General features: G+C 41.9%; 1 protein-coding gene across 3 annotated transcripts in view; it reads right to left on the bottom strand.

Annotated features, from left to right (window-relative positions):
* Nucleotides 1–16,295, bottom strand: part of TBL1XR1 (TBL1X/Y related 1) — a 185,990-nt gene extending 169,695 nt beyond the window's left edge. Inside the window, exon 1 of one of the 3 annotated variants that reach the window (XM_028491354.2) lies at nucleotides 16,170–16,295. The gene's annotated coding sequence lies outside the window, so the exon portion shown is untranslated. Of the gene's footprint in view, nucleotides 1–15,384; nucleotides 15,404–16,169 lie in introns of those variants that run through there. The other 2 variants (XM_055083888.1, XM_028491337.2) reach the window with 2 other exon arrangements.
* Nucleotides 16,296–16,636: the final 341 nt, after the last annotated feature.

Genomic DNA, 16,636 nt, shown 5'->3' on the forward strand with positions numbered 1-16,636 from the left:
AAAAAAAATAAATCAACAATTAAGGCTATCAGAGAGAGAGAGATAAGTACTATGTGACAGAAAGAAAATGGCTAGAGACTGGGCAGCTACTTCACTGTGACCCCTCTATGTGACCTCTCTGAGGTGGTGGCATTGGAACTGAAATCTGAATGACATAAAAGAAATAGCCATATGACAATCTCAGGGCAAAGCCTGAGGCAAAGAGCAAAGCAATTAAGGCGTTGAGACAGGAACAAGCTTGTTCTGTAGGTGTGGAGCTTGTCTGGCTGGGCACAGTGAACAAGGGGAAGGGTGCCATGAAATAGGATATGATTTGTGAGGTGGCCAAAGGGCAGAGTGGTGGTGGGACCCTCACAGGCTAAGGAAAAACATTTGTATTTTATACTGAGTGTGATGGAAAACCCACAGAGAAAAGGGAAGGAAACTAACACTCATTACATATGCCTACAAAATAGTATGTACAAATGTTTCTGCCGTGCATTCTATAATACCATATATGCATTCCTGTAAATTATACCATGTGAATTTATCACAATATTTATCAAAAGATCGTTAGTATGCTATTATGCACAATCTCAAAAAAAAAAAAAAACCAAAAAAGCCACTTCTCTTGTTACTACCAGTTCTCACTTATAGGAAGTCACTTCTACATTTATTTGTCAGACCAAATGAACCAACCAACCAATGTTATCTACTAGCAAAACATGCATGAAGAAAATGCAAGAAAGGCAAATGAGACTAGATAAAATAAGGCAGCCAGCTATTCACAAGAGTATATGATCCTACCTTTTTTGTTCCAAAAAAAGGAACAAACCAAGTAGAGAAGCAAGAAATTAGAAAACATACCCAATACAACAAGCAAAGAGCATAGGGATATGAAAGATTAGTTATCTACTTAAACAAAAGTACTCTCAGGCAGACAAGTAGGCAAAGGGTAAAAAAACACAAAAGCTTATTCTAAGATAAATTTTCTGTTCATTCCATTTAATAGTACCTTGCCAGTTTCAACAATGTTCAGAGGAAAGTGAAAATGTTAATCTTTTAAATGTACTATCCTTAGTAATTTTTTAAATCTGCTGAATTTTAAACTTTTATGTATTGACTACAAATATTTCTTGAAACACCACTGTAGTTCAAAGTTTAAAACTGAAAATCTTATCTTCCCTGGTTTCCAGAAAACAACTCAACTATCTCCCTCTGACAAAAGGATCATCTTTTATATCTCAATAAAGCTGGGGGTGGGGGAGGAAGGGGGGGTCACTTTGGAAGGCTCCAAATGATAACAGAATCACAGCTACTAAGACCACTTATCTCCAACCTCCACTCCAAACACCCAATATCTCAGATTATCCTGGATATTTTCAACAGTAGCTAGAAGTAGAGGATGTTGCCTCAGCTCTGACCCTCCTCTATCTTCCACCTCTGTCTCATCATGACTTAATATCATTAAATGAAAATGTAACGCCACTGCCAGCCTACACTCAATAGCAGAAACTCAGAAAGTATAGGATATCCCCATGCTACAATGTGGGTAGCTACAGGTCAGAAGAAGAGGAGGTCAGAATTAAGACCCAATCTGGGCCTTAACTGCTTTACAAGTGTACAGCAATGGCTAGTTTAAAGAGACAAAGGGCATGGAGTGTAAATCTCCTCTAAGCCCTAAGGGAAGGCCACGGTCAAAGGGGAAAGCACCAGTAGATGCACAGACTGAACACACATGCTAAGATCAAGAACCAGGAGCCAACCAAGAAAGGCATTATCAGTATCAGGTAATTAGGAAAAAAAAAAAGACTAAGGGGGAATAAACTAAAAGAAGTGCATGAGTATCAGGAACACACGGACAAGTCCACACAACACCCCAAAATCAAGCTTAACTGCTAACGTCAGGACGAGGTCTTTGTTTCTTTTAACCCAGGTTTTGAACATATTCATTGTCTCTACAGACACCAAAAACAGGATGCTAGGTTATCAAGCAGACCCTCACAAGTCTTACAGTAAGAAGATGAATCCAAGGGTCAATGAATTTGTGAAAATGGAGGGATCCCTTTTCTACTTTTGTATATCTGAATCACCCTCAAAGAAGTAAGGGTCTGTACTAGGAAACCTGTACCTCATTCAGACAGCCTCAAGGATTCAACTCAATATGAATGCAAAGTCTACAGCGTGCCAGGAATTGGACCAGATGCTGAGGATAAAGATGGGTGAAATGCAACTGTCCTCAAGGAAGGCCCTGCCTATTGAGACAGAGTCAACAAATAACAATCAAGTAGAGGTCTGTGCTTGAAACAGATGACCAGTGGACATAGGCCAGGATGTTAATTTAAAGATGTCATAGAGGGCTTCCCTGGTGGCGCAGTGGTTGCGCGTCCGCCTGCCGATGCAGGGGAACCGGGTTCGCGCCCCGGTCTGGGAGGATCCCACGTGCCACGGAGCGGCTGGGCCCGTGAGCCATGGCCGCTGAGCCTGCGCGTCCGGAGCCTGTGCTCCGCAACGGGAGAGGCCGCAGCAGAGGGAGGCCCGCATACCACACACACACACAAAAAAAAAAAAAAAAAAAAAAAAGATGTCATAGAAAGATGCTTAATATTCAATCAAATCGTGTAACTTCAGGCAGCCAATATGTTAAGGTATGTATGTTAGTTTTTAAATAGTACAAAACAATTATACAAATTTCTTTCCTAATGAGATATAAGAAACTTAGTATGATGGCTATTCCTTTGTTAATAATTACCGCTCTTATGAGAGACATCCAAGGTTCTTAATCCAGAGCTGTTTGCAGATTACCCCTCCAAAAAAGTCATTTATATTCAAATTTATTAGCAAGCAAAATTCCTTATCCTTTGTACGTATACTTTACAAAATTTGGGGCATTAGAACTTCAGAATCCTAACAGAGCCTCAGAAAACTACCTAAAAACATTAGCACCAATAAATGTAACTTACCTATGCCCTATCGTTCAGAATAATACTTTGTTTTTAATTTTGAGTACTAATTCTAAATCCATAAAGACCACACTCCTCTGAACCAGTCTTTTCTAAATCCAGTGAATAATGAAATCATTCTTACCTGTAAAATAACAGAATCAGTTTACAAGTTTAAAGAAGCATGTTTATAAATGAAAGAGTATAGAAAATGTGTACCACATATTAAAACAAGCAAAATTTCCTGAAAACTTACTTCAGTATTTTTACATATACATACCCTATGTTATGTCATACGTATTTCTTAGTGAAAGTCTAACTCAAAATTTTCAGAATGTGTATTTGAAATGATCATCCAAGCAGTGTCCACTGAGAGCCAGAACAGTGCTGGATCTCCCAGAAACTGCGGAAAAGGAAGAGTGATTCCATTCCAAAAAGCAAAAAGACGTTTCTTTTTTTTAAAAGGTAATAACTTTTTTTTTCTTGAAACATCTTATCAAGATGTGACCAAATTCAACACAAAACATCACTGTAAAACAACGTATGTATCAGAGACACAGCAAAGCTCCACAGTACACATCCTCATTTTAGAGTGAGTAACAAAAGCTCAGTCGTCAAATGCATTTGTAGCCCTCTGAATTGGGAATGTTAACCATCCCATTCTCTGCAGTTGCCACAGAAAGCCATGACAGTTTGCAGAAGCAGTGTCACTTTTCTGTCTCTCTCCTCAGCTGTTGCTGCTGCAGCTAACAAAAGCACCAAGTACTAGCATTTACTGAGTACTTCCTATGTGCTGGCCCTATGACAACTGCCTTACATTCACATTTCAATCCTCACAACTGCTCTACAGAGAAAAATTCCCATTTGTCAGAGTGGAAACCAACTGGAGTGGTTACACAATTTCCCAAAGCCATACAACTGATAAGCTGGGGTGACATGATACAAATTAGGTATGCCTGGCTCCAGAGGCTGAGCTCTTTGCCACAGTAACACCCTACAGGAAGACTTTACTGCCAAAGGTCAGACACAGACCCTACTTGGCCCTCTAATCACTGAAGAGAGAAGCACTGCCCTCCGGAAAGGCTAGCGTCAGGTCTGTGCAGCAGAATAAGATGCACAGAAACAGGCGCTCTCTCTCCCGGAGATTGTTCTAACTTAAGTTGAAAACTTACGTTACAAGTGACACAATTACAAGTGACACCAATTGCAACCCAAAATGGAATCAAAATCTAATATATCTGTCTCCTTGAAGTCAATAACACATACATCCAAATTCACAAGTCATGTTAGGATGCATGCAATATCAGAATCTACAGTTCCACGAATCCCATTATACCAAAGACTACCATAATTATTGAAATTAACTACTAAACTATGAGAACCCCCATTTTCACCCAATTTCCAAACCCCTGGCAAAACAACACTTTTGAAATCAGGCAACACCTATTTACTTCTCACAACCAACATCGCTTTCTAAAGTTTGCATTGAGTTAATTTCTAATTATCAACCTTGGATAGAACTCGAAAATCATCAGTTCACTATCACTAAATAATTCTACTGGTCTGATGACCCACTCATGACACAGAAACAACACGTTTTAATCATATTCAGTGACTCTAATTCTGCCAACAAATCTGAGAAATAAAAATAAGTGTTTGCAAAAATATACACAGTGCCAGCTCTTTAAGAACTGGCTGGAACGCATGGGAGAAATTTACATAGTTTTCTCTCTTCTTCTGACAGTCCAAAGCGAAAGAACTAGAAAGATTAAGAATTCTTAATGATTGCTCTTTCACAATCATTACTTTTTTTTGAAATGGTAATACTAACATAGTAAGATTCCAACAGTTCAAAAGATTATACGTGAAAATAAATTTTTCCCACATCTGGCCACAGGATCTCCTCACCTCAACCCCATCCCCCAAACCCCTGCTACTGGTCTCCTGTGTATCTTCCTGGAGTCACCTTGAGCATATAAACATACATACACAAATATACACACACACTCCATCCCGTGTATCCTCCTTTCCATTCCTCCCCCTCTTTTTGCGCCAAAATGGCAGAAGACTATATAAGATCTTCTGCCTCCATTTTTTTTCATTTAAATGTATCTTTGAGAAGATCCTATAAATACCAACAAGAAAATCATAAACATCAAATCTAAACAAAACCTGTAAAGAAACAATTCACACAAAACATCTTTCACCAGATGTTAAAACTGGTGACCTCTGCTGGCAGGACACATGGAAGTCCAAGAGCTAAGAAGTAATCCCCTTGAGGGTCTGTGAGTTTTTGCACAAGAATAGAAAACTATTTCCCTGATACAGAAACAGACTTCACTCCTAACCCCAGTCTAGGATCTCACAAATGTATATTGCTTACTAAGGAAAACACAGAAAGGTGATTTACGGAAAATCCATCACTTTAGTGGGTGAAAAAATTTTAAGTACATAGGGTATTACATTTTAAAATAAGATGCTCAAAGAATCACTATAACTACAAATGGCATCTAAAAATTCACACACGTATGATAAATTTTATCCCATAAAAGAACAATTATACGGAAAAAGAAAAAAATATTAAGGAAATTCATTATCTGTTCCCATTACCTTACTTCAGAAACCCAAAGCAGATGACCCAATTGCCTTACACTGTCAGTTAATGACATCTGTTAGCCACCAAATAGAAATAGAACAAAATTAGTATGCAGTCTGCCCAATTAGCCCTTTTAAATTAAGGGGAAAGCATAAAACACTTCTTCCTAACCCATAAGCTGTGTTCTATTAACAGTTGAAGGTAACCACCAAAATATGCTATAACTAAGCTTTTCTGACGAGGTGCTTGCTTATGCTAATGTTAAGTAGTTCCTGACTATTATTCTATAAGGTGTAGATTTTCAGGCCTTAAATAGGCTAAGAAAATTTAGAACTCTCTCCAAAAAAAAAAAAAAATCACAAAATTAAATGACAAAAATATCAGCATTTTAATACAGGAACTGACTGTATAAGTACTGGTAGAATGAAAGAGCAAACTTTAGGTAGCATTTCATCCGATTCGTTCACACATTTCTAGAAGCTAAATGACTTACCCATGTAACTATGGCTTTGCAAAACATGGCAAAAATTCATTTGCTTAATACTGAATTCACGTTAAAATGCTAGCCACCATTCAACTAGATAAACAGTAAGAACAAAAACACAAAATCCACTTAACAATCAAGTCGTTGCCCACTCACCTATGGTCAACTAATCTATGACAAAGGAGGAAAGGATATACAATGGAGAAAAGACAGTCTCTTCAATAAGTGGTGCTGGGAGAAGTGGACAGCTACATGAAAAAGGATGCAATTAGAACACTCCCTAACACCAGACACAAAAATAAACTCAAAATGGATTACAGACCTAAATGTAAGACCAGACACTATAAAACTCTTAGAGGAAAACATAGGAAGAACACGGTTGGATGTAAAGCACAGCAAGATCTTTTTTGATCCACCTCCTAGAGTAATGGAAATAAAAACAAAAATAAACACATGGGACCTAATGTAACTTAAAAGTTTTTGCACAACAAAGGAAACTACAAGCAAGACAAAAAGACAACCCTCAGAATGGGAGAAAATATTTGCAAACAAATCAACGGACAAAGTATTAATCTCCAAAATATATAAACAGCTCATACAGCTCAATATTAAAAAACCAAACAACCCAATGCAAAAATGGGCAGAAGACCTAAATAGACATTTCTCCAAAGAAGACATACAGATGGCCAAGAGGCCCATGAAAAGCTGCTCAACATCACTAATTATTAGAGAAATACAAATCAAAACTACAATGAGGTATCAGCTCACATCAGTTAGAATGGGCATCATCAGAAAATCTACAAACAACAAATGCTGGAGAGGGTGTGGAGAAAAGGGAACCCTCTTGCACTGCTGTGGGAATGTAAATTGATATAGCCATCATGGAGAACAGTATGGAGGTTCCTTAAAAAACTAAAAATAGAATTACCATATGACCCAGCAATCCCACTACTGAGCATATACCCAGAGAAAACCACAATTCAAAAAGACACATGTACCCCAATGTTCATTGCAGCACTATTGGCTGGCTATTGTAAAATAGCCAGGACATGAAAGCAACCTAAATACCCATCAACAGACGAAAGGATAAAGATGTGGTACATATGTACAAAGGATTATTACTCAGCCATAAAAAGGAACAAAACTGGGTCATCTGTAGAGACATGAATGGATCTAGAGACGGTCACAGAGTGAAGTAAGTCAGGAAGAGAAAAACAAATATCGTATATTAACACATATGTGGAACCTAGAAAAATGGTACAGATGAACTGGTTTGCAGGGCAGAAATTGAGACACAGATGCAGAGAACAAATGTATGGACACCAAGAGGGGAAAGTGGCGGGGGGTGGAGGTGGGGGTGTGATGAATTGGGAGATTGGGATTGACATGTACACACTGATGTGTATAAAATGGGTAACTAATAAGTACGTGCTGTATAAAAAAAAAATTCAAAAAAAAAAAACCAATCAAGTCGCTGATCACCTAATTATGATGCCTATCATTCAGTGTGCTAAAAAAGACACAATGTGAAAGGGAGGGAGGGAGAGAAGAGAGGAAAGCACTGGTACCAACTTTGATCTCAGACAAAATAAAGATACCAAGATGTAGGTTGATATCTAGTTCTTAAAAAGTAAAAATTCTTCACTCTGTTTAAGTAGTTAAAAATTTAAAACATCTCCTTTGTTTAAAAAAAATGTTTGAGAGTCCAGAGTACAATTTCACATAAAGATGAATATAAAAAAGACACTGAGGGCTTCCCTGGTGGCGCAGTGGTTGGGAGTCCGCCTGCCGATGCAGGGGACGCGGGTTCGTGCCCCGGTCCGCGAGGATCCCGCATGCCGCGGGGCGGCTGGGCCCATGGGCCGTGGCCAATGGGCCTGCGCGTCCGGAGCCTGTGCTCCGCAGCGGGAGAGGCCACGGCAGTGAGAGGCCGGCGTATGGCAAAAAAAAAAAAAGACACTGAATGACCATTCCTGACCCTTGGCCCCCATGTTTTCTTCTGTATTTCAAATTCTACCTCCTGAAAGAAACTTTCAATAGATAAAAGGAAAACAGGTGGCAAACTTTCCAGTTTAAACATTCAATACTTAATCTTCCTCATTCATTCCTCAAACTGTTCATTCCACATAAATATCTTAATCTGGACACTCTTTATGCTTACTGAAATTTAATTTTTGATCTTTCAGCATGACCCTTATAGTTTGATTGTATTATTTCTGAGTTATGAATCTAAGTTCTCAAAAAGCAGGGTAACATCCAACTCATTTTGTTTGACACTGAAACCCTCATACTTTAAAACTCTAAATATTAAAAATTTCAAAAGGACATAATACCAAAATAGCTGCCTTTAGAATAAATTACCCAGGTTGTTTGGCACATCTTTACCACAGAAAACTATTAAAGAGGGACTTCCCTGGTGGTCCAGTGGTTAAGACTCCCCACTTCCACTGCAGGTGACACAGGTTCAATCCCTGCTCAGGGAACTAAGATCTCCCGTGCCACGTGCCACGTGCCCCCCCCCCCAAAAAAAAACAAACTATTGAAGACAGATGGTTACAACGACATTCTTCTGGTAGACTAAACCCACTGACACTATATGATACATGTTAATACATTCATAGTAATGGCTCAAATGGGACTCCAATGTGGTCAGAATGCTGTCACACATACTGAGAGCTAAAAACATTATCTTATTTAGACATACTACTAAGAAGATAATAAGCAAAAAAGGCCTGAGGATTAAAAAAAATAAAATCCAAAATCTTAAGTTTCATAACAACTAACACAAATATAACCAGATAAAGCCAACTTAATGAGACATGATTCGCAAATAGACTAGGTTTTTCACCAGGACTGTGGCTACTATTCCAGGATTAAGAGGATAAAACTATCCATTTCCATTTCACTCTAAATGTTGACTAGATATTTTTTTCCCCTTCCTTGTCAACACTGCCAACATGAAAATTCAAATTAATGGTTAAATGTGACTATAGTACAACTAAACTTTGAAGGTCTAACTCAAAAAGAAGCTTCTGCGACATCAACAAGAGTGAAACAGGACTGTCACTGTTCTTATTTTAACATGGGCCCTTGTAGAAGCAATCCATTTTATTACAAAGATAGTATAATACAAAAGTCAAGAGTTTTGCTACGTACTATAAGGAAAGTGGCCCTTTCCTTCAAGAAATGTAACATTTGGTTGAGGCGATGTGACACATACTCAAAAAACAATAAATAATTATGGAGTTTGTGACACTCATTAAATGTGATGAAATCTCAAAGAAATATCCTGAGTCAGGACAGCCAGAAAAAACTTCATGAAACTGGGACTGAAACTAGGCTATTAAAAGGATAAAGGGGGGCTTCCCTGGTGGCGCAGTGGTTGAGAGTCTACCTGCCATTGCAGGGGACACGGGTTCGTGCCCCGGTCCGGGAGGATCCCACATGCCGCGGAGCGGCTGGGCCCGTGAGCCATGGCCGCTGAGCCTGCGCGTCCAGAGCCTGTGCTCCGCAACGGGAGAGGCCACAGCAGTGAGAGGCCCGCGTACCACACACACACAAAAAAATTTTTTTTAAATAAATAAAAGGATAAAGGGAAAGAACAGCATGCACAAAGGCAGAGGAGTAATGAATATGACAAAACTGCAGTATTTGATAGGCAGGCAAGAATCCCAGTTGGAGAAGAGTGGGAAATACAGCTGAATAGGTTAGAATGGAGCCTTAAAAGCCAGACTTGAAGCACATGAACTACATCCAGTTGGCAAAGGGAAGCCATTATGGGTTCTTCAGCAGGCGAACTGATGTCATGAAACCAATATTTAAATAAATTACACTGTTGGTGATTAGAGAAGATAGAATGGAGAAGAAGATATCGAGCAACCTACTTGAAAAGTAATGCAATAACCCAGAAACCTAAAACCATTCATTCATTCTCTCCTTCACTCACTGAGAAAACAGACTGCTAGTTAAGAACACTGGCCTAGGGACTTCCCTGGTGGTCCAGTGGTTAACAATCCGCCTTCCAATGCAGGGGACGTGGGTTCGATCCCTGGTCGGGGAACTAAGATCCCACATGCCGAGGGGCAACTAAGCCCTCATGCGTGCTCCAGAGCCTGCGTGTGCCACAACTAGAGAGAAGCCTGTGCGCCACAAAAGAAGAGCCCGCATGCCGCAACTAAGACCCAATGCAGTCAAATAAATAAAAACTTAAATAAATAAGAACACTGGCCTAGAAGTCAGACACACTGGACCTAAACCCCTCTCTGCACCCCTTACTACCTGAGCCTTGGTCTCCATGCTGTTAGTAATCAGGATACCAGTCGCTTAGATTGTCACAAGTACCTGTCAAAGCACCTTCGTAATCGTGACACATAGAACTCTAGCAGTCGTTAACATTACTGCTGAATTAAGAACGATAAAAAATGGGAAGGAAAAATAAGACAAGATTCAAAGATATTTCAGAGGAACACAACCTCCAAGCAGAACTGTCTTGACAGCAGCTGAAAATGTAGAACAAGAACACAGATGAAAGGTTGAGGCTGGAGAAAACAATAACCTACTTAAAAAGTAATCACTCCAATTTTAAAAAGCAGATCCTAGCTACTACCAGACCCAGCCTTGAACAATAAAATCACTTTTTATTTAAAAAGAGTTAGAAAATGTTTCAAATGCTGCAAGCCGATTTAAAAAGTCCAAGCCCAAGTGACAGAAGAATGGCAACAAAGACACACAAAAGACCCACCACTACCTACACCAACCATGGAACTTGGTATTGTTTCCACTTAGTGTTAAAATCCAACCTAGGGCTTTCCTGGTGGCGCAGTGGTTAAGAATCTGCCTGCCAATGCTGGGGACACGGGTTCGAGCCCTGGTCCGGGAAGATCCCACATGCCGCAGAGCACCTAAGCCCGTGAACCACAACTACTGAGCCAGCATGCCACAACTGCTTAAGTCCGCGTGCTCCGCAACAAGACAAGCCACTACGATGAGAAGCCCACGTACCACAACGAAGAGTTACCCCCGCTCTCCACAACTAGAGAAAGCCCACGCACAGCAACAAAGACCCAATGCACCGAAAAATAAATAAATTAAATTTTTAAAACAAAATGAAATAAAACCCAACCTAATTCTTCAAGTTAAGCCTTAAATCACAACTTCAGAAGTAAATAAATTATGCCAAGCTTATTTCGACTATTTTGCCCAAAAATTCAGGAAATAAAACTGCCAAATACTTTCTGTGACATTATGCCCCTACTTAAAAAACAAGCAAATAGGGCTTCCCTGGTGGCGCAGTGGTTGCGCGTCCGCCTGCCGATGCAGGGGAACCGGGTTCGTGCCCCGGTCTGGGAGGATCCCGCATGCCGCGGAGCGGCTGGGCCCGTGAGCCATGGCCGCTGAGCCTGCGTGTCCGGAGCCTGTGCTCCGCAACGGGAGAGGCCACAGCAGGGGGAGGCCCGCATACCACAAAAAAAAAAAACAAAAAAAAAAAAAAAACAAGCAAATAAAATGTAATACAAAGAAACAAACTTCAAATCCAAACCCATTATCATCCTCAACAACTTACATTTTCATGATGCTTGTTTGTCAGCTACTGTTCTCAGCAACTTACACGTACGATTTTTTTCATTAGTTTCATTTACAACGTTGTGCTAATAATTTCTGCTGTACAGCAAGTGACTCAGTTATACACATATATACATTCTTTTTATATATATATATATCTTTTCCCATTATGATTTACCCCCAGGGGATTGGCTATAGTTCCCTGTGCTATACATTAGGATCTTGCTGTTTACCCATTCTAAATGTAATAGTTTGCATCTACCAACCCCAAACTCCCAGTCCATCCCTCTCCCTCTCCCGCACCACCTTGGCAACCACAAGTCTGTTCTCTATGCCTGTGAGTCTCTTTCTGTTTTGTAGATAGGTTCACTTGTACTGCATTTCAGATTCCACATATAAGTGATATCATATGGTACTTGTCGTTTTCTTTCTGACTTACTTCACTTAGTATGATAATCCCTAGCTGCATCACACATACAACTCTCTTAATCCTCTCAACTCTTTGAAGTTGACCGTCCCATTACACAGAGGAGAAAACTGAGACATAGCGGAGTTACTCCCCCAAGGTGACATAATTAGTAAGGGATGGTGCCTGAGGTTTGTTTTTTTGTGTGTGTGGTACGCAGGCCTCTCACTGTTGTGGCCTCTCCCGTTGCGGAGCACAGGCTCCGAACGCGTAGGCTCAGAGGCCATGGCTCACGGGCCCAGCCGCTCCGTGGCATGTGGGATCTTCCCGGACCAGGGCACGAACCCGTGTCCCCTGCATTGGCAGGCGGACTCTCAACCACTGCGCCACCAGGGAAGCCCGGTGCCTGAGTTTGAAGCTGGGCAGTTCACCTTGAGAACCCCTGATAGAATCAGTATGCTGCACAAAAAGACTTTTATGATTTTTCTTACACAAGTTTTCAGAAATGTGAGATACTCTTATTTGCTTTTCCTTGTTAATTAAATGTAAGTATGGAACCACATTTCCTTATTTCTGCTGGAAGTATGTGGAGCGGCTACGTCACCACTGTGAATCTAAAGGTAGGAAATACAGCAGTTGACAAGAAGATGGCATCTTATTAAACAGTTCTAGAGAGTTAAGCCAATGGTATTTGAGCCCTATGAATTTCATTTATCCATGCAATCACTTGACCCAGTTAGTAGAGATCCCAAGTACAGAATTATAAACTTGATTGGAAACACTAGTTTTTGCAAGGATATCTAAAGACTGACAAAACAGCTGAAACTTTGGCACAGCTACAGTCATCTAGAAAGAACATGGACTAGGGCTCAGACAGACCGAGGTTTAAATCCTAGTGCATCATTTGATCCTTTTGTGGCCTTGAACAAGTGAATTAACTTATCTTGACCTTGCTGTTTTATCATCCACAAAAAGAGCCCAATACTACCCACCTCAGGATTAGCCTGGGATATAAATGACATAGAAAGCACCTCACACCTTTCCTATAGTATAGCCCAAGCAGAGTCCCTTTCCTTGGACTCTTGCAAACAGGGCAGTTAACTGTACTCTTAGGGAGTCCAATCCCAGAGGAGGTGAACAGCAAACCTCTCCAGCATAAGCTCTCTCACACAGTTGTTTTTTTTTAATTCAAGTACCTATTGGTGATAGAGCAGGAGATACCACCATGGGGTCTCCAAACCAGACTATACTCTTATGAATTCTTTACTACACAGCCCTGGGGTCCTAGCCCTTCTGTACTATGGGGATGTATAACGTCTCAATGTTAGCTGCTTTCTCTTTTTGCATGTCAGTGACTTATACTATAAACATCATTTGAAATGAGTCAAATTCCATGTACTAGAAAAATATAAAGTCCCAGACAGTGCCAATATTTCTGCCACTCTCTCTCCCCGACCTACTACTATTCACATTCTTCTCAATTCTTTTTATACAAATAACACAGAAAATGAACAAACCCAACAAATTATTTCTTCATCAAAATGTGTCAAATCAGAAATTCTTTGTAGTAATAACTGCTGTAGTATATTGGAGAAGAACGCCTTTATTAGCTACTCATCTGACAAGGTCGTACTTATATTTCATTGTTATATATGAACAGATGTATTCGTTCAACAGGTTGTCATTTAAAAGGTCCATTAGTCACATCTCTTTTTATCAGTAACCCCTATGTTTATAGTAAGCTTCTACCCTTTCTGCATATTAGCTTGAAACTCTCCCAGTACAAAGGAAGCAGTTACTTCTCGTTCTCTTGATAGGCATGTATCACGGTAATCATGATAAATCTTATGGTGTGAACACAGGTAACAAAGATTCCTGAACACGCGTAAAAACGTATTAAAATATTTGCCTCTTTGAAGCAACCAGTGAAAAAATACAACCTTCACAAAGGGCCATTCCATTTACCACGGGCATCTCCCGTATTAATAACCAAAGCTGGTACACGTTGAAATAAAAACATCTTATAAACTGATGGTGAGCTCTGCAACAATTTTTATGCCATTAACAAGTACCTTAATTAAGTTCCTTAATAGTAAGAAAAACTTTTTCCACGTACATATTTTTTTCATCCCCCATAGAGTTTAGTATTTTGCCCTCTAGGTCTGATTCTAACAACTCAAATGACAAGAAACAGTAGTTACTTATGGACTTAATGGTTGTGATTACACATATCACATGGTGCATAACAGCAGAACTGGGAGAAAAAAACTCATTCCAAAGAAGCAGGAAAACCTCGATTTAAGAGCAAAAAGTATAAACACGAAACACTCGCCTAACCACTTTCAGGCATAGTTTCTTTCTGCTGTTCCTCCTCCACAGGTAAACGCTAACTATTTCTAGAACGCGCTCAAGGATAATTTCCGAGGCTTGCTTGCCATGAATTCCCATGATACAACTCAGCACACACACTGTTTTCATGGAGACAAAGGTGCCCTATTTCCCTAGACTACAAACTTATTAAAATGGTGAGAACATACAGTTCCAGGAAGTCAAGATTACTAAAATACACCAATGCAGCATGGGTCTTATTTAACAAAAAATGAAAATAAACCACACTGAGAAAACCAAAAAGTCACTCACTCTATCTTCAACGTGTAACCAGGATATTTATTACAATTTTTTTTTAAGGCAAGTAGATGAAAACACCACCAGGGCCTTATATTATCCAACCTGATAAAGAAGTCTTTAGGAAAAAAAAAAGGGGGGGGGAGAGAAACGATTACTTAATTATATGGGGGAGAATCAAACCATTCAGACTAAAAACCCACATTTCACCCACCGAATTTTATTAACAAGCTTGTTGAGATCAGCATAAGGGTCTTGCTTAAAAAACAAGAAAGCCAAAAGTCAACTTCCCTCTGTCAACTATAATCACATAGATACTAAAACTCTTCACCTTGGTGTCCACAGAGTCCACGGTTTTAAGAAAACTCCAGACACTGAGGAAATAAAACCTAGTTTTTAACTAGGTTCCAACACTTTTGTCATTTGTAATCACCAAATTATTTTCGAGAATATTATTAGATAACCTAACAACGGGAGCGTCTTTTAAGAGCCATTACAACCCAAATTTTACATGAAACACCCCATTTTCACAACCTAAATTTATTTTCGGTTGCCACTGCAAAGTGCTGCCTGTTCCAGCAAATTAGGAACTTCCAAAAATACTGAACACGCTAACACACGCATGACTTCCCTCGAGCTGCCATTTCAGATTAATATTTCACTTATAAAAGTCTGCTTCTGTTCAAAAAATGACATCGGTTGCAAAGAGGAAGTTACCGATAAACCACTCTCACAACGTGGCCTTTACACTGTCAGAAAATAATGTGACTCTGAGCCACCCAAAACTTACCAGGAAGCTGGCAATAACTTTGCCAATTCTACACTTCTGAACCCAACTTCAAAGAGGCTCTATCAAATACCTCCTCAAGACGATAAAAAGCACTAAGTTACAAATAAACACGTCCCGGAGCGCGGCCGCGCGCCCCTCCCCCGCCCGCGCCCCCGCCCCCGCCCAGGACGCGCGGCCCCAACAGCCGCCCGCAGCCCCCAGCACGCCGGCCAGGGTCGCCGCGCCGGGCCCGGGGCCGCACCGCGGGAGGGGAGCGGATTTCCATTGCTGCCTGAGGTTTAACAAAATAACGTGCACCGAAGAGATCCCTCTCCCCTGCTAAAAATAGGCTATAAAGGAGTCGGCCTCATGATGGCTCCTTGATTCAATTTGCTGCAAATTCTTTCCTGAAAGCCTCCCGCACATACACACACACACACACACAAAATGGGGGTGTAAATGCACGAAGGGTGGAAGGGGGGAGAAGGCCGAGGTGCACATTTTCGGAGACAACAACATAATAAGGGTGAGGATCCCCCGGGACCAGGAAAGGGTAGGGGGTGGGCAGGCACGTGAGCATTTCAAAAAAGCCTGAGAGCAAAAAGGGGGGATGGGGCACCCTAAATGCCTTCCCTCCCCTCCCCCGCCAAACCCCCAGCTCCCCGAAGGGCCAAGTTGGAAAAATGCATGTTCCTCTTGCGCCCATCCCCCCCCCGGCGGCCCGGCGCCCCCCGGCCGCTTCCGCCCGCGCCCCCCGCCCGGGCCCGCGGCCGCCCCCACCCCGGGGTCCGGCCCCCAGCGCTTACCTGGAAACCGTGGCCTCCGACGCCGCTCCCCCCTCCCGGGAATGGAGACACAAGGAAATTCCCCTCCTCGCCGCCGCCGCCACCTCCAACCACCCCCAAAATAACCCCTCCGGGGGGTGAGAGGCAATTATAACCCCGGCTAGCGGAGGGCGCGGGGGATGGGCGCCGGGCGGGCGGGGGCGGGGAGCGCGGCGCGGGTCCCCAGGTGGCGAGCGGAGGTGCTCCCGCCGCGGGGGGAGGGGCGGGGGCGCACGCGGCCGGCGGCGGGGGGAGGCGGCGCGCGGGGGAAGGGCGCGAGCGGGGAGAGGAATTGAGGCAGAAGGTAAAAGCTGTTACTAAGGGAAAGAGCCAAACGGTTCGGCGGCCCGGCGCCCCCCGGCCGCTTCCGCCCGCGCCCCCCGCCCGGGCCCGCGGCCGCCCCCACCCCGGGGTCCGGCCCCCAGCGCTTACCTGGAAACCGTGGCCTC

The sequence above is a fragment of the Physeter macrocephalus genome, chromosome 1 (genome assembly GCF_002837175.3).
Source record: "Physeter macrocephalus isolate SW-GA chromosome 1, ASM283717v5, whole genome shotgun sequence".
Classification (NCBI taxonomy): domain Eukaryota; kingdom Metazoa; phylum Chordata; class Mammalia; order Artiodactyla; family Physeteridae; genus Physeter; species Physeter macrocephalus.